The 22,420-nt window shown below is 42.6% G+C and overlaps 1 long non-coding RNA gene and 2 pseudogenes across 1 annotated transcript in view; 2 read left to right on the top strand and 1 right to left on the bottom strand.

Moving 5' to 3' along the window:
* Positions 1-5,134: 5,134 nt before the first annotated feature.
* Positions 5,135-22,420, bottom strand: part of LOC150006041 (uncharacterized) — a 32,574-nt gene continuing 15,288 nt past the window's right edge. Inside the window, exon 2 of the long non-coding RNA XR_016511721.1 lies at positions 5,135-5,496. This is a non-coding gene — a long non-coding RNA (uncharacterized LOC150006041). The remainder of the gene's footprint in view (positions 5,497-22,420) is intronic.
* Positions 10,857-11,845, top strand: LOC150006043 (glutamate-rich protein 2 pseudogene; annotated as a pseudogene).
* Positions 20,884-21,398, top strand: LOC150006042 (actin-related protein 2/3 complex subunit 5-like protein pseudogene; annotated as a pseudogene).

Below are 22,420 nucleotides of genomic sequence, written 5' to 3'. Positions count from 1 at the left end.
ATCTGAAACAGCCCTATAGTTCCCCTGCTTGATTTGTCTTCGTTGCACATATTACCACTTACCATTTTGTATGTATGAACCTAATAACTGTCTCCCCAGTTAAAATGTAAGACATATGAATGAAGATGCTTTTCTTTTCAGCCCGGTCCCCAGGTCTTAGGACAGTGCCTGGCCCATAAAAACAGTGCAATAAATACTTGAAGAGTGAATAAATCTTAAAGTTAGGGTTGAGTCATACACAAAATAACAGGTATTTTACTGGGCAAATATGGACTCACCTGAAAGAGATGTGAAAGAGGTACAGAGTTTGTAGTTAGCGGCTTTGAGGACAGAGTGATGAGGGGTGGGGATGCCAAGAGCCATGGTTCGTGCCCTGCAGTAGCAGACACCATAGGTGGGTATAGCCCAGGTGCTTGTTCACTCCATGCACCCTTTCTGATTCTACATAAGCACTCACCAAACCCTGGCAGAGCATAGCTTGGAAGAACAGAAAAAGTCTACAGGAACGATTTGACTGATGAGGAAACAGGTCCAGAGAGGCTTTAATGGCGGAGTTTGGGCTGGAAACCAGGTCTCGCAGACTCCCAATCTAGTGTTCTTTCCAAAATACAACACTACCCCAGCAATTGCTGAGGAAACTGCTCTTTAAATCTTTAATCAGGGGCCACTGTGACGGTATAAAGCAGGCTGTAAACTATATTTCTTCTGAATTTTATACTGCTCCACCAAATGACGACTCTTCTCTTTCGACAACAGCATTGCTCAGTAGAACTTGCTGCCAGAATAGCAATGCGCTATCTCTGTGTCGTCAAGTGCGGTAGTTACTAGTCGCATGGGGCTTGAAATGTGGCTAATGTGACTGAGAAGTGAATATTAAATTTTATTTCATTTTAATTAATTTTCATTTAAGTATAAATACTTGTGTGGGTAGTGAGTATTGTTTTTGGACAGTGCCATTTTAGAACCTTGTATAAAGAAATATTACTCTGGAATATAGAACAGAAATGGGGAAGGGGAAGAGAGACAGCGGGAGGGAGAGAGAGAGGGAGGGAAGAAGAGAGGGAGGGAGGGACACGCGCGCGCGCCGGCACGCGCGTACATGCTGGTTGTAATTCCTCTTCACAGCCACAAGATGGCACCATTGATCAGTCTTTACTCTGAAAAGCAAAGCAGATTGGTTTGGGATCTTCTGCTCCCCTCCTTCCCGCCCTTCTTTTCTTCCTTCTTCCTCCCCTATCCCTCTATCTTTATTCTCCCCTCTTCCTCCTCCTCTACTTCCTCCCGTACCTCCTCCCCTCTCTTTCTCCTTCAATACTGACTTTCTGGAGAACTTGAGCCATGAGATTGCAGACACTGTTTTGTGAAGCTCAGTGGGATAAAGATCCCTGAGACTGATATCTGGCTACAAAAAGCACAATGGCTGGCTCACTGGGCATGGCTGGAAAGGCTGGGTCAACCTGCTTTTTCTCTCTGGGCCCTACCCTAGACCTGGCCCTCAGCCTGGGTGGCCGGCAGGGATAATCTTGTTCACTCACCTTCGCCCTTACCAAGTCCTCCCCATCCCCCTGCAAGCAGTTCTTGGAAGCTCCAGGCCTCGGGTTCTAGAGGTCATCAGAAAAATCTCTAGAGAAATAGAAACACGTAAAGAATGTCTCCCGGTGGGGGTTCTGAGGTCTCCTTTGTGTTTTAGCCTAAGAAAAAGGCAGGCAGTGACTTGGGGGTGGTGAGCGGAGCCTGTAGCATTTTCCTATGATTTTTGTAGGCTGGGAATAAATCCCCAGGGATGGGGCAGGGCTGCAGGCTGCTTCCAGTACAGCGGGATCAGGGCTATGAAAACAAGCTCACAAAGGAAACTTCAAAGCTCTTCCAGAATCTGAATGGGCAGGGCTCTGCGGAAGTGTCCTCGGATGTTAACTGAACCAAAAGCCCTCTTAAGAGCTTTCAGTTGTCTCCACAGCTCTGAAAACACACAGGACCCATCCCCTCTCAATGAAGTCGGTATTCGACAGGGCCCTGAAGGCAAAGACAGGGAGAACAGAGCCCAGAAGTTAGAGTCTAGCGCTAACTGTTCTCTGGCTTAAGAATTGAGGCTGCTTTCACCTCTGCAAACTGAATCTCATCACTGCAGGAACTCACCCCACTTCAGTCCTGCCTCTTCCCAAACCTGGTCACATCCTGACACAGGTACTTTAGAGAAGGGCTTGGGGAGAATTACTAATGCTGGCATCATTCATTCCTGAGGCCCAAGTGACTCCTTTATCTCTGATAAGCACAGAGATCAAAGGAAGGTATTTATGTCCTAGAAACAAACCTCCCATTCTTTCCCCTGCTATAATAAATAATAAAAAGCTCCTAAGCCTCCCTTCCTCACCTATCTCTTCCCTGCCCAGTCCTCTCTGTCTTAACTGTCCCTGAACGAAAACAAACCCTTCTCTCTACTATTCCTCTCCCTTTTTAAAGAACCAGGTCAGGTCAAGCCACTGTCTGCCCAGCTCCAGAGAATCTTGGCTGCGACTGTGCTGTTGAGTCAGTGGTGCTGATCCCTCTGTCCCAGGAGAGGATGGGGGTCCCTGACCTCAAGCAGGCTCTCTCTATGAACTTACGATCTTTACTTTGCCCAGGTATGTATGTCAGCACCAGTCAGACTACCTGGGTAGGCTAGAAACCTGGCCCCATCACTTATTAGCTGTAGGACCTTGGATGAGTTGTTTAACATTTATAAATAATCCTTCAGTTTCCCAATCATTCAATAGGGATAATAATAGCACCTAAGGCAAGTTTATGAGAAGTAAATAAGATAAAATATGTAAAATGCTTATTAAAGAGCCTGATACAAAATAATGTCAGGGACATTTGTCAATGCCTCAATATCTTTATTTTATTTCCAAGAACTTGTAGCTGGAGTTCAGACTGAGTCATTCGTGTTCTTTGTGGCCTCTAAGAGATGCTGACGTGAGGACCCCACTAGCACCCCAGGCCACCACTGTAACAAGAATCAGATTGTGGAGGGTAGAGGGGTCTTAAGCCTTAAGGAAGCTGTGAGATGGGCCCAGGTCAGTTTCTCAACCTCAGCACTATTGGCGTTTTGGACAAGGTTAATTTTTTGTTCTGAGGGGTCATCCTGTGAATTTTAGAACTTTCAGCAGCATCTCTGACCTCTACTCACTAGGTGCCAGTAGCAGCCTTCTAGTTGTGACAACAAAAATAAAATAAAAAATAAAAACAAGATGAAACAAAATGTCTCTAGACATTGCCACATGATCCCTGGGGGGCAAAACTGCCCTTGCTTGAGAACCACTGGTGTGCACAGCTAGGGAATATGGGGCATTCCCCAAAGGTACCTGGCTGAGCTGAGCTGATGAGGCAGGAGTGAGCATCATCAGAGAGGACACTCTCCCTCACCAGGCAAGGCTCAGGCTGACCCTCAAGGTTGAGTCCACAGGTTGACTTTTGAAACGTTCCCCTGACTTTCCTGTCCCTACCCGCTACCCCCAAGCCCCTGGTTTCCCCTGGTGAGCACGTGGCCTGGCTTCTTCAGGAGGCGCTGCCCTGCTTTGATGTGAATCTCCATGATTCTTGTCGCCAAAACCAAAAGACATAACCCTGTCCAGCCTCAGGGGCCCTGACCAAGACACAGAGCCCAAGTGGCCCAGAACTATCACTGAACAAACTTTGGGTCCATTCTCATCTCAGTACAGAGCACAGAACCAGGCTGCCTGGGTGTGCATAGATCCCTGCTCTGTTACTCACTCACTGTGTGACCTTGGGCAAATTGTCTGACCTCTCTGTGCCTGTATGTCCTTACTATAAAATGAAGACAACAATAGCATTTACTTCAGAGGACTGTTATGAGGTTTAAATTACTTAATATTTATAAAGTACTTAGAACAGAGCCTGGCGCGTAGCAATCACTGAGTGTTTGTTAAATAAGCCAAAATCCAAGAGGAAGCTGCTACAGACCAGAATATGCCACATTCTGTAATTCAGCAGCTGCTCCTGATATTGTTAGTGGTGATGTGGGCTCCCAGTTCAGCAGCCTTGGGTCTTGAGTACAGCAAAGAAAGAATTCATAGCCAAGAACTCTGGTGCACAAGGAAGTTTATTTAGCAAGCAAAGCAAAAGTGCACTTGAAAGAAAGAATTGAGCAGGCTGCTCAGAGGGCTGCCTTAACCTTTTAGAAAGAAAGTCACAGAAGCAGAAGAAGTGAGCCAGCTGGGCTGTGTGGACTCAGGAAACAAGTTAGAGGCAAAAGAAGGGCGCTTGGGGCTTAGGAGAAAGAAAGCAAAGATACAGGCCTGAAGAAGGAAGGCGGGGGTGTGCTTGAGAGAGCGAGTGAGCACTGCCTCCTTTGTCTAGGGAGTTTTACCTGTTTTCTAAAGGCAGGAATTTTAGGGGAGGTGTTGAGGGAGGATGTCAATAAAATAGTTATCAGTTTTCCAGGTGTGTCCTTTAATATGCTGATTCATGAACATATAAGGTCCGGTGTTGTGGTCTCCACAGATTGGTCAGCCCTAGGGTAGGGAGGTCATTGGTCATTGCATCTGGTCCTGATGTCAGCCACGATGTCGCTCGCTCTGTCTGGTTTTGCTTCTTTTCTGAGCCTGGGGCTAAAACATAACTCAGTCCTTGATGTTATCTCTAGTTTGACCAAACCTCTGTCTCTGATTATTTGATGCTGACTAGGACCACACTGTCCTGAGGGCTTGAGTCTTAAGGAAGTGGTTGTGCAAGGGAGAAGGAGGCAGGTGAGTCAGGGTGCTGGGTGGAGCCCGCTTGAATCAGCTCTCTCAGTTTCCCCATTTCGCTTGCCAAGGAATTTTTCTAGCTTCTTACTCTCTTGCCTCACTATAACCTAAGGTCCTGCAGTGGTATTTCTGTGGGGTGAGGGGGCTGTGCATCCCTGAGGCATCTCTGCTACAGAGGTGCACTCAGTGCCAAGGACTCCAGAACTTCCCACTTGACAGCCCCTGGGATTCCTTTCATTTGAGAGCGTTGGGAGGAAAAAGTGTTCTACCAACTTGGGTTTGAGGCGTGGCAGTAGGGGTATGTGAATTAACTGACAGTGAAAGCGGAAAAGCCGGGGTCTGTGCTGCCTGTCAGCTACCAGACCCAATAAGCAGAGACCAAGATTGAATCCTTATGGGCACTTTATTCAGAGGGTCGGGGATCTGAGAAGACAGCGGGTTTGTACCCTAACAGACTGTCTTAAATTCCAGTATAAACGGGCCCTTTTTATAAGGAGAAGAGTAGGTAAAGGGTTTGGATTCAGGTTAAAGGTGAATCAGATAAAAGCTGCAGCATTCTTTCCTCTGTGTCCTGGGCAGTGGTCCTTGTGCCCTGAGAGTTGGTCTTTGTGTCTTGGGCAGCAGTCACCCTGGAGCAAAATGGCTCAGATATTGTCTTGATTGCCTGCAGTCCTCCTGAAGCACAAAGATGGAACTGTTTATGGTCTCCTGGAGTCGAGGTGGGTCATACCTTCAGTTCCTGAAACAATAGCTGTTTATATACATTGATTACCAAGCTTATTAGCTGTTACCTGAAACTAAACTTTTCCAACATTTGAGTCCCCCACCAATAGTAGGCAGGTTAACAAGAGAAAAGATGAGGTCTGTACACACACTGAGTGTGGGCATAAGGAGTAATGAGCAACTCACTGAATAACCAGATGTAAAGGTTTATATACCAACTTAACCAAACCAGGGGTTAGGGCTTTTGTTCGGGTTAGGATGGAAGGTTCTGATGAGGTTGGCTTGTTACACAATTTTCTTGGGAATATCCTGGTGCCCAAGATCAGTGCCTCCCAGACTGCAGACCTCCCCCCAGTCCCAGCCATGGGGGTGGGGTTGTAGCAGCTGCTATTTCTGAAGCTCTACATAGTCAGGCAAGGGAAGTTCAGATGGGATTTATTTCTAGTTTGCTGTTGGGTTGTTAGTCTCTTCAAGGGAAGTACCTGGGGAGGAAGGAGTGAGGAAAGAAATGGGAGTGAGGGGCTACAACTTTTGGGGAGGCCTAATATTTCTGCCTGTTAGAGGAAGCAATACTGCAGCCAAGAAACCTCCTCAAACAACTCAACGTGGAATTGCTAAGTGCATGTGTGGGTTATCTATTGCTATGTAATAAATTACCCTAAAACTTCATGGCTTTAAAAACAAACATTTGTCATCCCTAAGAGCATTTAAGAGTCAGAAATTTGGAAGCAGCTAAGCTGGGTGGTTCTGGTTCAGGGTTTCTCATGAAGCTGTGGCCAAGATGTTGAACAACACTGCTTTTATCTGAAAGTTTGACTGGATGGAGCTGGAGGGTGTGTGTCCAAGGTGGTTCCTCACATGGCAGCTGGCAGGAGGCCTCAGTTCCTCACCACGTGGACCTCCGATAGGTCTGCTTGAGTATCCTTACAATGTAGCAGGTGGCTTCTTCCAGAGTGAGCAGTCCAAGACAGAAACTGAGACAGAAGTCTAAAGCCTTTCTTTGGCTAGCCCCAAAGGCACATACCATCTCTTCTGCTGTATTCTGTCGGTCACATAGGCCCATCCTGCTTCAGTGAGAGAGGAGACTACACAGGGCATGAAAGCCAGGAGGTGGGGACCATTGGGCTACTATAGGCTTGAAGATCTCTCTTCCAGATGTTCACCTGGGCACTGGCCCAGATATCAGCCCAGTTCAGCTGCTCCCTTGCAAAAGCCTCTCAGACAAAAGCCTAATGCACTGGGGTGGGATGTGGTGCTGCCCCCTCCACCTCAGTCTTCCTCCTCGCTGAACAGCATAACCACTCAGAATTGAATGAGTCAGGCCCATCCACAGAAGAGGGAAAGCTAAATGCAAGGCACTGGGTGGGAGAAGCACTGGGCTAGTGGGCCCCTCTCTGACTCAAGACTGAGAAATGAAATCTTCATAATAAAATATAAAATAATGTAAATAAAATAAAATAGAAAATAAATAAATAACAGCAGGGAAACACGTGACTGTAAAAGGCAGGCCCGAGATTTAAGAGGAGAACATGACGGGGCTGGGGCAATTCTGCAGGTTTCAGGGAGGAGACAGGACATCAGTTATGTCCTAGCACTCCAGCTCTTGGTGAGCCCAGATATGATGAACTATTGACAGCCTCCCACTGCTTCCTGCTGTTTCATGCCTCCCAGCCATAGCATATGCTCTTCCCTCCAGCAGGACTACCTTCCGCCTTCTTATTAACTCCATTTATCCTTTCAGATTCAGCATGAAGCACTGCCTCCCAGAAGCCACCCCTGACCCTCCCATCTGAAGCAGCAGCCCAACTCTGTGGTCTCAAAGCACCCTCACCCCACAAATCTCTCCAACACTTGACCACACTCACTACTTTGCCGCTAGACTCGAACCTCCTTGAGAGCAGGCGACAACGTCAGATTCAAATCATACTGTGCCCAGCACAGGTCCTGAATAAATGTTTGCAAAAGGAAAGGGAGTGGAGGTGAGGGGAAGAATGGGCCCAGGAGACAACAAATAACTTGTCTTTCTCCCCTTCGTTCCCTGTGAGTGGGACTTCCAGAGAAACCAGAGCTGTTGGCTAGAACCACTCACTCTCCCCTTGCACCTTCACAGCTCAAGAAAAGATAACCCAGGCAGTTCTAGCTTACATCATAGAAAATGTTGTTGGAGAAACAGCTTTTGGTACTGAAGGCATGCCAAAAAAGGTAGGCTCAAGGAGGATTTGTTCCCAGGATATCCTGACTTTGCTAGAGGAGCTTGACGCTAATAACAGGTTGAAACAAGCCCATGGTGACAATCTCTATGGGAAAATCTCGTGACCCAGCAAGTTCCCTCACAGCAGTCCGCAGTGCTGGAAGGAGGCTAAATACCTGTTTAAAGAGACTCAAGGCCACAACATGGAGTGACTTCAGGATGAGATCAGTCACTGGAAAATCACAGGGGTCTGAAGATTCTGGAACACTAGACCTCCCCTGGTGCTGCCCAGGGCTGCCCTCTGGCCCCACTCTGCCTGCAGGCCCAAGTGATAGCCCTATCTGCCACCTCTGCACACACATTACACCTCTGGTTATTCACAGCCACGCACTCGAGTTCTTTTTCCACATGCATTGGGTTAATATTTTAAATATTAACTTATGTTTTGTTTTGGTTTAGTTTTCTGTTTACTGAAACTACATACGCACAGAATGAATTAGCTGTCTCCCTGGTTCAAGGTGCACTACATCTATGAGCATGTGCAGCACTCACGCTTATTTATTTATTTATTTATTTATTTATTTATTTATTTATTTTACCCTCCACCCAGCCCCAATCTTTTTCCTCCTCGTACCAATGTTGTGATTCTGTACATCCTGCTTATCTATATTTGCATTTGTATCCAAGCCCAGCATGATATTATTTGGTGCACATTTTTGACTTTTTTTTTTTTTTATCCTCACCCAAGGACATTTTGTCATTGCTTTTAGGGAGAAAAGAAGAGAGAGAGGAAGGCAGAGAGAGAAACATCAGTCAGTTGCCTCCAGTACTCACCCTGTGCATATTTTTTTTTAAGTACGCTGCAGTGGTTGTTTGTATATCTATCATTCTCGTCTTACTTTTTTCCAGTTAAGATTCTGAGATCTTGAAATGGCTCTAAGTTGATACAAATAAATATGGACCAGAGCATTCCCTGTTAGCTGCCGAATAGTATTCAACATTTGCATGGAACACATTTTATTTATCTACTTTACTATTAGTAAACTTCTGGGTGTTTCCAAATCTTCACTATTACAACCAATCCTAAAAGAGCATATTATCACGTGTTTCTTTGGGGACCTGGGTGAGAGTTTCTCTGGGCTCAGCATCCAGAAGTGCGGGACTGTGGGATCTGTCTGAATTCCACTTCACTGAATACTTCCAAACTGCTGCCCAGAAAGGTTACCCAGTTATGCCTGTGAGCGTTTCTGTTTTCCTTCACCTTTGGCAGAACTTGATAATAATCCAACCTCTTAACATTTGCCAATATCTACATCTTAACCAGATTTTCCACAATTTTTCCTTCCCATCCCTCATCTCATTCCTTATTTGAGGGCCAGTTCGTTCTGTTCTTACTTTCTCAGGGAAGGGATGTGACGGCTAGAAGCAGGAGGAGAGTGGAAGGGAGGGAGACGTTATCTCTCTCCTTCTGGCTTTTGAGTTTCAAAATCTTGGACTCTTGGGGGACCAAAAGGGATTCATGGCACAGAAAAAAGATTTGGGAGAAAAACAATGAAAAAGAGAGGAAGACCAAGCACCTTCTTTGACCCAGCCTCACTAGGTCAGATGACGGTGGCTGGGCTGGGTGAAGGACAGAGTTCGAAGGAAGGAAAGGAACATTCCCATGGATTGCAAACCAGAATGCTGACTGGCAGAGGCAGGTGGCATGGACAGAGGAGTGGGCGATGTGTAAGGGCAACAGGGGGTGGTGGAGACTGTGGCTCCCTGGATGGCAGTGCCTTGCTGTAACACCTCTCAATCCCAGCTGATTGTTGGTGGTTGCAGTGTGGATGTCTAGCCTAGTTACCAGATCTTAACCCTCCCTTTTTTTTTCTTTCCCTTTTTTTTTTTCTCCCAAGAGAATCCAAAATTAGAATTTTTATGTGGAAGCTCTCCTCTTAAAAAAAAAAAATCAAACATATTAAAAATCAATAAAATAATATAATGAACCTGCTTCAACAAATATCAACTCACGGCCAGTTTGGGTTCATCTGTAACTTCCCCCCATCCTGAATATTTTGAAGTAAATCCCAGGCTCACCATTTTCTTCGTAAAGATAAGGACTCATGTTTCTAACTATAACACAATGTCATGACTAAATAAACCCCAGTAATTTCACATTAAATAGCCTGTCAGTGTTAACATTTACAGTTTTCTCGGAAAGGTCATAAATGTTTACATTATTTTATATTTTACAGTTCATTTGAAACAGAATCCAAAGTCCAGACATTGCAAGTGATTGATGTTTTTAAGTTTCCTTTAAGATATAGGTTTGCTCCCCTTCTTTCGTCCTTGCAATGTATTTGTTAAAGAAGCCAGGCCTCTTGTCATGTACAGTTTCCCGGAGTCTGGATTTTGCTGGTGCCATTTAATAAGTTCCTCTGTTTTCTGCATTTCCTGTAAATTGGTAAGATGGAGCTAAAAGCTAAAGCTCTCATAACAAAATGTTCATAATCTTTTGAAAGAATTTTAAATACTCTCTGAGCCAGACAAAATATGGATATGACCTGCATGCCACGAATTTGCTACCTCTAGCTTAGATATCAGTGGATCATGGACAGAGGATTCAAGTCCTTCTGTCCTGGGCAGAGCCCCAGGGAAGAAGCAAAATTCCAATGAACATGTAGGATCTGTGAGCAGGAGGGCCTGTGCTTCACTTTTCAAACAGAATCCCACTCAGAGATGTGGCAAGACCCCAGAGATGGGAAGAGGGTGTGCAGTGTGTGGAGGCAGAGTGAGCCTGGGGTGCCTGGCAGGGTGATTCGCAGGCACTCAGGGGCAGCCCAAAATTGGAGCGATGCCAGGTCCTGAGGGACCCCACGTTTCCATACCAACCAAGGAGCATCTGCCCTGCCTCACCCCAGCGCCGCCACCGGAAGGCCTCCAGAACTAGACAGCCAGAGGGAAAGGGGGCGGGCCCCACATGGCTGAGACGAAAATCAGCACGCCTTGATGGAATGGAGACTGTAGGAGAAGTTCAGTTGCATTCTGGAAAACAGAAAAGCTTATGTGTCTTCCCTGCTCTAGTTTGGGGGCTGCGGGTTCTACCCACTACGAGGAGAGCATTCAGGGACCCTTAAGAATCCCTTTGCGCCCTTCCCCCGGTTCTCTGGGCAGCTCCAGAGGCCAGGGTTCCAGCAGTGAGTGGTATCGTCTCCATGGCGACAAGGCGTCCACAGCTCTTTGCTCCGAAATCTGCGTGAAACGCCAGCTACTCTGGCCTTCTCCGACTGCCTTTCAGATGATCATCGTGAGAGGGCCACGAGCAGGTAGGAGGCGGCACGGCAACTGCAGGTCTCCCTCTCCCCATCCCCGCGTGCAGCCAGACTCATCTCTCACCTCGGACCACCCAGGCCCGGCGCCTGAACCCACAAACTTCTCTGGACCTCCAGGTTTCGGCTCTGGGGCTTCACGGGTGCTGAGGTGGCTCGCAAGAAGAAATTATTTAGACAAGACAGATGCTGTAAAGGCAACAAAATATATACAGAATGGCAAATTGCTAGTGTTTGCTCTAAAGGAAAAGTAGTGATTGAACCAAATGAAACAATGTCAGAGAAGGACGTCTCCTCAAAAAATATTGAAAATAAAGTCTCTTTAAAGAATATTGAAAGTAGAATGTCTTCAAAGAGTATGTATTGAAAATGAAGATACAGAAACAAATCAACAGTCTAAGCTGTGGTCATCTTCCTTCTTAAAAGAAAGCATGGGTGAAGTGGACAAAGATGAAGTCACTGCAAAGCATGAGAAAAATAATGAATATTGCCTTCAGCATATAGATGATAAGTTGTCCAAATCAACAGATGATGATGGTGAAGATGACACCAGTAATGAAGGTAATGAAGACAGTAGCCCAAATAGTAATACTCATGCCCCATTAGAAATAATGGCTGAATTCCTAAGAGCAGAAATGGGCCAAGACTACCATTTGGCTAAAAAATTATGTCAGATGATCCTAATCTATGAATCAGAAAGTCCTGAGGCCAAGGAGTTTTTCTCACTTATTGAAGAAATGCTACTGATGGAGAAAGCTCAAAATTTTGAGGAAGATGATAAAGATAGTGAAGAAGACAGTAGCAGTGAGAGTGAAGGTGAAGGCAGCGAGGAGCTAAATGAAGAAAGCTCTGATGAATACAAAGATGGGCGATGAAAGATGCAACTATGGTTTAATCTTCACATACTTTTATTACTGTGTAACATGGAAATAAAACGAAAAGAACTGTATTGAAAGAGAAAAAAAGAATCCCTTTGCAGCACCCCTCAGAGATATGTGGCCCCTCCCTTTGTAAGAACTGGCCTGAGGAGATGAGGGGAACCTTCAGAGGTCAGTAACGACTCTAGAAAGCCTTCTTTCCATTCTTTCTTACTGTTTGATTTTGATAGAAGCATTTGTCTAACTTTCTGGGTTTGTCTTTTTAAAAAACATTCAAGTGCACCACATAATTAACTTACTAATGGATTTTGTTTTTCAATATGAACTGAGGCTCTTTGATTTTAGTAGAACAATTTTGACTATGTTCATTTACTACTATGTTTAGTCATTTTCTGGGTTCATATTTTAGATTTCCTTGTTTCTTTTCTATTATGTCTTTTGTTTATTTGCATCTTATAAGTTTGTGAGGTAAGTCTTTTATTTTAAAAGATTTTGTTTATTTATTTATGTATTTGTTTATTTATTTAGAGAAGGGGAAGGGAGGGAGAAAGAGGAGAGAAACATCAATGTGTGAGAGAAACATTGATTGGTTGCCTCTCATATACACCCTGAACCAGGGACCAAACCCACAACCCAGGTATGTGCGCTGACCAGGAATCAAACTGGTGACCTTTCGGTTTGAAGGATGACACCCAGCCAACTGAGACACATTGGTCAGGGGATGTCACATTTATTTTTTTCAGCAATAATGGGCAATTAACTTAAAACAAACAATGAACATTTTCTTTTCTATATTTGGTCCTATCAACAGTCAGAAGTTTCAATTCTCTTCTATGAGAAACAAAATAATTTTGCTTCTCACTGCCTACCAAGTAAAGGAAAAAAGTATTCAAAAAAACTTAAAAGGTTATCATATAATGGAAAAGACATGTTTAACAAAAAACATTAAGAAAATTGAATACAAAATACATACAGCAAAAAATGGGTATAAATACAAGGGAAGTTCTTTTAGAAAAACAATTATAGTAAGAGATTTTACTGGCCTATCCTCAATTATGCTTGAATTCTGCTGCATAAAAATAGTGGCACAAACATGGCAGCTTAATAAAATGGAGTATTTCTTCCAAGTAACAAGAAGTCTGGCAGGCCTCCAGGACCAATGCAGAGGTTGTGGAAATTATCAATATTCAGGCTTTTCCTAATGTCACGCTCTGCTAGAGTATGCTCTTTTTAACCTTGAAGGGTAGCAAAATATACCACTCCAAAATATGCCACTTCAGCCTAAATATTATTTTGAGCTAAAAGCAATTGAGAAGAAGTAAATACAAAAAAGCTCTCTGCCCTCCCCTATTTGCCTAAAAGTAGGACATAAATTTGTAAAGTTTCCCCTCTCTGTTCTCTACCAGGAAGGACAAAAGTTAATCACTAGAGATAACTCTACACCCTTATTAGCCTGGAGACAGCACCAGAGGACTCTACCATATGCAGCCAACCCAAATACTACATAAAATAGGAATCTTCACCAAGATCCATACCTCTCTAACTCTTTGACTTCTCTGCTTGTTTACTGTTGGACCCCTGCCTTCCCCTGGAGGGTGACATACTATCTTCCCAACTCTCTGGCATGTCACACCAGCTAGTCTCTGAATTAATCTCTTTCTCTATTTCAGCAATACATTCATTGGTTGTTTGAGCAGTGCCCTTCCCAGCTCAGCCAGAAACCAGGGCCTCCCTACTAACTACACTCATAGATGCTCCTCAACTCTCACTTTTTAGCTCCCAAGCCTGTCCCAGCCCCTGGGAAAACATATCTCAGAGACAGAATTAATAGATCTCCTGTACTGTGTATAATTTCCAACTGTCCATGGCAACATCCCATATGGTCTCATACATCACATGCTAGGCCACAAACACAATCTCAAGTAGTTCAAAAAGAACAAAAATGATCCATGCTATGTTCTCTGGCCAAAATACAATAGAATGAAATATAAAGTAACAATCAAAACAAATAAAAATACACCAACTACTTGGAAATTTAAAAATTCTTACTGAGTCGGCAATTGAATTGGAAAGAAAAGAACACAAAAGGAGTTTATTCAGAAAATGATGGTTAAAACATGCCACAGTAAACTCTGTGGAATGTATTCAAAGCAGTGCTTTTAGGAAATTTGGTGATTTGAAATTGTCTGTTTTGGTGGTTGATATAAAAAGAACATTTTAGAAAGAATTCCACTGATGATACTAGAAAAGGAATGAGAAGATAGGCTAAAGAGGAAGAAGAAAATATGACAAAGCAGGAGATAATTTTGAAAATGAAAAATAATTTCACTGAGCTCAATAAATAAAACCAAAAGCTAAGTATTTGAAAAGTAAAGCCATAATTTAATAAAATTTGAACTGAGAAAGGAGATAACAAATTATACAAATTTAAAAATAAGAAATTATTGTTGTCCGCCAGAGAAAGTATTGAGACTTGGAGCCCCTCACAGGCCAGGTAAAGGAAATGAAGCCTGTAAGACTTGACCAGAAAACCAGGAAAGTTGGGTGCATATGTGCCTCACTGCTATAGTCAGTGGGCCCTGGTGGGAATCGGGCCATGAGAAAATGCTTTATGTCCTTTGAAGCTTGCCCTGCTCTTTTACCTCGCTTGATTGCTTTATCATACCAGCAGCAGAGGTTTTAACTTTAACTCAAAATTAACTTACCCTCCCTATTTTATGGCCATCTGAAGTCTTTGTGTCCAACACACCCTGACCTGAGGGAGATCTCAACATTCCTTCAATTGTTATCCCTGACCAATATCTGTTTTCTGTAATCAGCACTGTTTAACATTGGTTGATGAGCTTTACCCGCATGCTATATGCCCTTAAGCTTACTGCACTCAGTAAAAGACCTTGGAGAAAGGCAATCAAGGCATTTGTCTCTCAGACATTTTCCAGGCTTCTCTCCCCTAGCACAAGCTGCCTGGGAAGTCTTCATTTCATCCATGATACCTGGGGATCTCTGCAGGTCAGGGACCCTCAATAAGAAAATACAACACAAAAGTATATGCTAATAAGATTTGAATATATGAATGAAAAGAACAATTTTTTACAATAGGAATGTCCAAACATTCCTATTTAATAAATATTAAACTACTATCTTGGAAAGGGGAAAGAATTGTAGAAAGTTATTCAACTAAAAGTATCTAGGTGTGTGTGTGTATGTGTGTATGTGTGTTAGTTTTCTATTGCTGCATAACAAATTACCATAAACTCCGTGGCTTAAAGGAACACATTCATTCTTATAGTTTCCCTGGTTCAGGAGTCCAGGTATAAGTTAACTAGGTCCTGGGCTCAGAGTTGCAGAGGTAGCAATCAATATAATATGTTGGCTGCACTATATTCTCATCTGGTGGTTTGGGGGGAAAATCTGCTTCCAAGGTCATTAGTTGTAGGTAGAATTCATTTGCTTGTGTCTATAGGGCCAAGGGTTCAGCTTCTTACTCACTGATGGCTATCCTCGGGTCCTAAGGCCACCTGCAGTTTGTTGCCATGTGGCCCTCCAAAAGGTGAATCTCTCTCTCTTTTCTACTTAGACAGTCTTATTAACAAACGTAATCAATGAGTGACAATCTATCACCTTAGCCATGTACTGAGTTAGCCAAAAAGTTCATTTGTTTCCATGAGATGGCTCTAGTAGCACTGAGTTGTCTTTAATTTCATTCGAAACAATTTTGTTAGACTGTATTGTGACAGCTCTCATATAAGCATATATTTAAAAACACTTATCAAATTTGGTGAATTTTTGTGTACCAATTTTATTTTATTTTATTTTATTTTCTACTCTTAGGTACTTATTCAAGAGAAATAAAAAAATATGTTGATACAAAGACTCATATAAAAACATTAATAACCCCAAAACTGCAAAACACCAAAATGTCTATGCAGTGTAAGCATACAATGAATATTACTCAGTGATAAACAGAAATAAACTCTTGATTATATGTGACAACATGAATAAATCTAAAATAATTATGGTAGTGAAAGTAGCTTGATGAAAGAATATATACTGTATGATTTCATTTATATAAGGTTTTAAAATACAAATTTCTATTACAGAAAGCAAATCAGTGGTTGCCTAGGTAGGGAAGAGGTTACAGAAGGGCATGAGGAGACTTTTGGGAGTGACGGTTAGGGCCACTACCCTGATTCTGGTGTTGGTTTTATAGGTACATACATATGTCAAAGCTGACCAAACTGAACACTTTAAACATGTGTAGTTACTGCACATATTTGTCAATTATACTTCAATACTATTGTTAGAAACAAGGACATAGTGACTCCCAAACCAGTAGCAAAGTCATTGGTAACAAAGGGCAAATGTATTTAAAGGGTCTTAAGGGCAAATGTAATTAAAGGATCTCTGAGAAGGGAGTGGACAGCATTAGCATATTCACAAATCACAGTGGATTGAGCGTTGGCCTGCGAGCTAAGTGTCGCTGGTTCGATCTTCCAGTCAGGGCACATCAGAGAAGGAAAACTCTGACTCCAAAAAACCTCCGCTGCCTTGCGGCATACCTCTTCAGGGGAAAGCCTAAGGGAGTAAACCCCGACAGAAAATCCGGAGCCGGAGTCCCTAAGGCGGTTTGAAGTTGTAGTCAACACCGGCAACTCCTGCAGCGCACCTGAAGCCAAGCTGTATTGACTCTGTCTTTCCCTTGGACCCTTCAGCTGCGAAGAGAGGGGGGGGTCTGCTGCATGGGCAACAGCAGACCCTCCATATCACCCTGCCCAGGCTCTGTAGCTTCAGCTTCACTGGAGAGGATACTCCAGCGTCATCGCAAGATGTCGAATCAACACGGGAGGAGACAGATACCGTGTCACTCCCGAGTCGGACTGCACAGCCATTCTCGGCGGTGCAGATAGACTCTTAAGAAGCTACACCATCGTCTCTCGAGACGGACGGCTGCCGACGAGTTAGATTGTACCTCCTGAGTATCCGGTCATGGAGAAAGGGGAAGAAGGAGAGGGGAGGGGAAACTAGTTGCGTTAGGGCGGGGAAGCTAATCGCTCTCACCTTAGAATGGCAATTTTAGGGTGGAGAAAATAATCACTTTAGGGTGGCAATTTCAGGGTGGGGAAGCTAAGACTATAAAACCAGGTTCCTTTGTCTATTTGGCGCGCACATTCTCCTGGCTATGAGGGTGCGCCCGGCTCTGCAGACTCGTGAATAAAGGCCTCGCTTTACTGCTCAAGTCCTGTGTCCCAGTTTTTATTGTGAGCATTTCTCACACTATTAAAACAAATGTACAATAAAAAATCTCCAATTAGACATCTATCTGTTAGAATATTTTAATAAACTAGTAAAATGTTTTCAAAGAGCTTCTCATTACATGCAGAAATGCTATGGTATACAATTAATATATCACTTAATATAGGATGATGTTAATGTAGAAAGCATATATACACACAGATATAAACATTTCTGGTTAAAAACATCTATATTAATAACAGTTTTCCCTGGGTTATGGAATCATGGGTGATTTAAATTTTCTTTACACTTTTTCAAGGTTTTCTTTGCTGATGTTGTTTTATTTTATTTTTATTTTACTTGCAATTGCAATATCCTTTTAAGCAGGAAATTAAAAACGAAATGAAGGGAAGAATTTGAGTGGTTATCCTGAAAAGTGATTCCAATATATGCATCAAAGACCCTTAAAAGATCAAAGAGAAGACTGGGAACTCATGAACTTGAACTAGTTTTTCAAATGTTCATAGAGGCACTGAATTTCAATCTCACTGAATCTGTAGAACCTCTATTTTCCACATCAATAGACACTAAAAGGAAAATAAAACCACTAGCATGGAGATCTTCAAAAACTTATTCCCCTATACTTAGTGCCAATAGGCCACTTTACTGGAATTTCTTCTGCTATGGTTCCAGTATAGGAAGGGCTAAGCCCAGTACTTGACATTCAGTTAATAAGTTCCGTTACATGTTCCTATTTCTCTGATACGGTTTTTAATTATATTCTAAACCACCCTTTTTCTAAGCTACTATAAAACCTGTGTTTTGTATGTTCTTACACTGTCCAGATCCCAGAATATAATTTAAGTTATAAAAGTAAATTAACAATCAAATACCAAAGTCATACATGCTCTGTACCCAGAATGGCTTTATAAAAGCTATTTTAGTTAAACAGTGAGGCTTTCCCCAAATGTAAGATTGAGATTATTAGAGGTTTGAGTCCTGGTTAAGTATGGCATTACCAATTTGTGATTGACCTTGGGAAAATCAATTAATGTGTGCTGAGGTTTCTACAACTGCTTCGTCATAATCCTCCCCCAGATTAAAGTCAAAAAATAACTTAATTATTGTTACAAAGTAAACTACAAAAAGTCGAGTTACTTATAATAAACTATTAGTTGTTGAAGGCAATTGAGTTTACCTCAAAGTATTAGTCTCTGCTTTTTGTCTGCCAAGTTCACTTTCAGTATCCATTGCCTTTCTTGCTAATGATTTCATTTCTTTTTCCACAGTGGTTATTGTTTCCTTCATCAAAGTCATATTTGACATTTGCTCCATATGTTCATCATCAAGGTTATGAACTGTACACTCCAGCTCTTCTACCCTTTGTTCCAAGTGAGCCTTTTCATTAAATGCTGTTTGTTGGGCAATCTTGAGTCACTCCCTCAGACTATCTCATTCTGTGGTCATCCTTCATAAATCAGTGAAGGCTACATCTCTTTCAGTCTCCACCTGCTGGAGGATGGCATGTGCTGTTGCAGATTTAGGAGACTTACAGCTTTTTATCATTTCTTGTCGAAGTCCAGCAATTTCTTCCTGAGCCTATTCATAAAGAAGAAAGGTCTTGTCTCTCTCAGATGTATGAAGCTTGACATTACACTGAATTTCTGCCAAATTACGCTCATATTTTTCCAGCACACACTTGAGTTCTTCATGATCTCTTGTTGTCTTCAAAAGCTCTACATCACAGTTTGTACCCCGGGAAGATGGAGAGGGTGTCTTGGACTTTTAGATCTACTTCTGATCATCCTTCTCAAATTTTGAGCTTCACTCTGGTAGTAATCCCTGCCTGCTTCTAAAGTCTTCACAAAGGAATAGAGCAGATATAAGTCTTTTTATTGTATCTTCCAATACTATTATATTAATTTGCTGGCAAATGAATTCAATCTGGAGTGCCGGGACCCTTCCCAGACTTCTGGGCCGCCGACCCCCGTGGAGATCATCCCAACGATTGCCAGGTCTCAACCTCCGCCTGGGACCCAGGCCCCACCCCCTGTACCAATTTTATTATTGAAGATGGAAGAAAATAAGCAACATTTTTGGCATATTATGCTTTATTATTTCAAGAAAAGTAAAAACACAACAAACGCAAAAAAAAAAAAAAAGATTGGTGCAGTGTATGGAGAAGTGCTGTGACTGACCGAATGTGTCAAAAGTGGTGGTTTGCAAAGTTTTGTGCTGGAGATTTCTTGCCGGATGATGCTCCACAGTCTGGTAGACCAGTTGAAGTTGATAGTGATCAAATTGAGACATTAATTGAGAACAATCAGCCTTATACCACGTGGGAGATAGACGACATATTCAAAATATTCAAATCAATAAAGTTATTGGTGAAAGTGAAAAATACGTCTTCTATTTTGCAGAAAAAACTAAACAGACTTTTTGGCTAACCCAATAGCATACCTAATCAAGAAACTGACATCCCCTCACCTTTGCCATGGTATATTGTTAGAAGCAAGTCACAAGTTCCACATGCACTTAATGGAAGGGGATTGATTATACTGGAGTGTCACTTACTCATTGGAGGTCACCTTAGCTGATCCCTACATATTATTGTCTACCACAATATGGGTGAATGCTAAATCCCCCTAAATTTTCCAAGGCTAATTACCTGGCCTTAAAAAATGGCATTCCAAAAAAAAAAAAAATGGCATTCTAGGAGTTCTGTTCCTTGAAGATAACACTGAAGCTCCAAAAGAGGCATGTACAACAGGCAAAATAAGCCCTTGAGAACAGTCTTGGGCCCTCACCCACATGCACTTTAACACCCACTGCTACATCCCAATCTACAGCTCACCTTGTGAGTCCAACCTCTGTCCTCACTTCTCCCTGACTTCAAACCCAGATACTATACTGTCAACCCTTGGCTTCACTTTTTGGTTTGACAGGCAGCTGCAACAAAGGAGTCTTGCTCTCCATGGTGTTATGCTCTCTTGCTAAGGCCATATGTGCAATGCATATAACTTTAGGGGCCTAGGCCCACATGCCTTGGTCCTGTCATATAACCTGCCTTATCCACCAGAAATTGCAAATATTCTGATCCATATGCTGAAGGGCCTATCTGTGACTGATGCAGTAACAAAAGGGGCAGAGGAGTACAATTTACAAAGTCTTGCTTGGTGAAGGCTCTCTAGGGATTGGCTGAACTGGAATTGGAAGACTCTGGGGCTGATTTTGTTACTGATAACACTGGTCAAATATATTTATTTGCTTTTATAAGATGATCAGAGAGGAGCTGATGCACTGACTTGGTCTTCACTAAAATGTATTGGCCTTAAAGCATCTCTGCCATCCCATACCTTGTTACTGAAGTTAGAAAAATAGGATCTATTCCATAGTTCATTCCAAGGTGTAGAATGCACATGGCTTGATCCTATAATCTAATAAAGATCATGCATGAATAAAGAATACTATAGGCCATGTACTCTTTTAAAATTTTTTTTATTTAATCTTTCCTGTATTTTTTTCCATTACCATTAGTCCTCTAAGCCCTCTCTATGCCATGTATTCTCAATGGAGCAATATCACCATGCATTCCAATGGAGCAATTTGGTTCTTGAGGGTGCTAAAAATTCTTACTCTTTTTTAAGATAGAAAGTGCAGATATACAAAAAGAACATATACTGTGGACTTAACGTGACATGATGAGCAATTAAGAAACAAATGTCTTGCGGAGAAGGTGGAGGTAGTCCCAGGAGGCCATTTCCTACCCCTGAGCCGGTTCTGAGCTTGATCTGCACCAAGTCATGGCCCAAAATACGCTGTCCTCGCATTTCTGTCAGGTGGACATAGATGAGTTTGACAAGAACAAATTTGTGGACCAGCAGGAGGAGGTGGTGGCAGCGGCAGGCAAGCCAGGCCTGGACCTAGCGATGTGGAAGGGCTCCAGTGGCAAGGGGACATGCTTGGATGCTTCACACAGTCCTGTGGAACCCTGCAGTCAACACCGAAAATCAAGCCCTGAAGGAATGAGCCCAGGGCGTTGTGCTCAAAGTGCTTACAAATTTTAAGAGCAGTGAAATTGAGAAGGCTGAGCAATCACTGGACAGAAATGGCCTGGACTTGATAATGAAGTGCATTTGTAAAGGGTTGAGAAGCCCAGAGAAAATATAATAGCATTGCAGTGCTATCCCAGTGGCATGAAAAGGCATGAGCAGTAAGAGGACTAGGCCCCATTATAAGAGTTCTTACAGCAAGAAAGACTCATGTTACCTTGAAAAAAATCTTGGATACACAGACTGGTGAAGGGATTGACAACTGACCATCTTCCTAGGAATTCCCAACTATTTCAGGACACTCAAGGTAGAGGGAGAAATTGTCTTACTGTTTCCTAAACCCTTTGTAGGATCTGATAGTCTCTGCCTCTGTCCATGAGTAATGCAGAACTGACATTGTGACTGTCTGCCAGAGTGGCTGGCCAGTGTTGGTCAGGGGTGCCTGTGGGCACTGCCTGTTTAAAACCAGGGGGGGATGATTTGGGCAGGTGCAGATCCAAGGGCTGCAGCGAAAGGGAGAGCTTGTGTTTTGAAGGGGAAAACCCTGGAGGGTTAGTACAGACATCCCATCCTCCCAGGAAAGTGAGCTCTCTTGGGTTCATTGTAAAGTGCCTGCTGCATCAATAAAGCTCTTGGCCCATCAGTATACACATAAAAAAAGAGAAATAGATGTCTAAAAAGTCTCCTTAGGGAGGGCAATGATGAGAAAGAGGATAAGAAGCACTGCTCTAGGGAATCTTCATCCGTAGTTATAAACCACCCACGAATCTCCCATTAAAATATATATAAAATAGGTTTAATTAATATATTATGGGAAATATTCCAGCATGGCCAAAGAGGCTTTAACATAAGTCCGATTGAAGAACTTGACACAAAGGCAACTTTTATTAATAATAACAATAAAATATCACCCATATTACTGGGTTAAATAATGAAAAATACAATCATTTCAACAGATGCTGAAACAGCACTTGATAAAATTCATTGCCACTTCTCATTTTTAAAAAAGAGAAAAACATTACAATAAAAAAATACAGAGCTATTTATAACAGAGTTGACTTTATCTTTAGTGAAAAACAAAAGAATTGTTATTAAAAATAGTAACAACCAGAAAGCCCTGCTTCTCTACCTTCACCCCAGCCACCTAAAATGACTGTCCAGCCACTGCAGCTGAAGGAGGCTTCACATAAATTAATAAAACAGTTAAGTGGATGAATATAAGATACACTGTATTCTCAAAACGCAACATAATTCCTTTGAACTGATTAGAAGTTAAATTAAAAATGAG

The sequence above is a fragment of the Furipterus horrens genome, unplaced genomic scaffold (assembly GCF_987537825.1).
Source record: "Furipterus horrens unplaced genomic scaffold, mFurHor1.1.pri manual_scaffold_6, whole genome shotgun sequence".
NCBI lineage: Eukaryota > Metazoa > Chordata > Mammalia > Chiroptera > Furipteridae > Furipterus > Furipterus horrens.
This window is presented reverse-complemented; position numbering and strand designations above follow the sequence as displayed.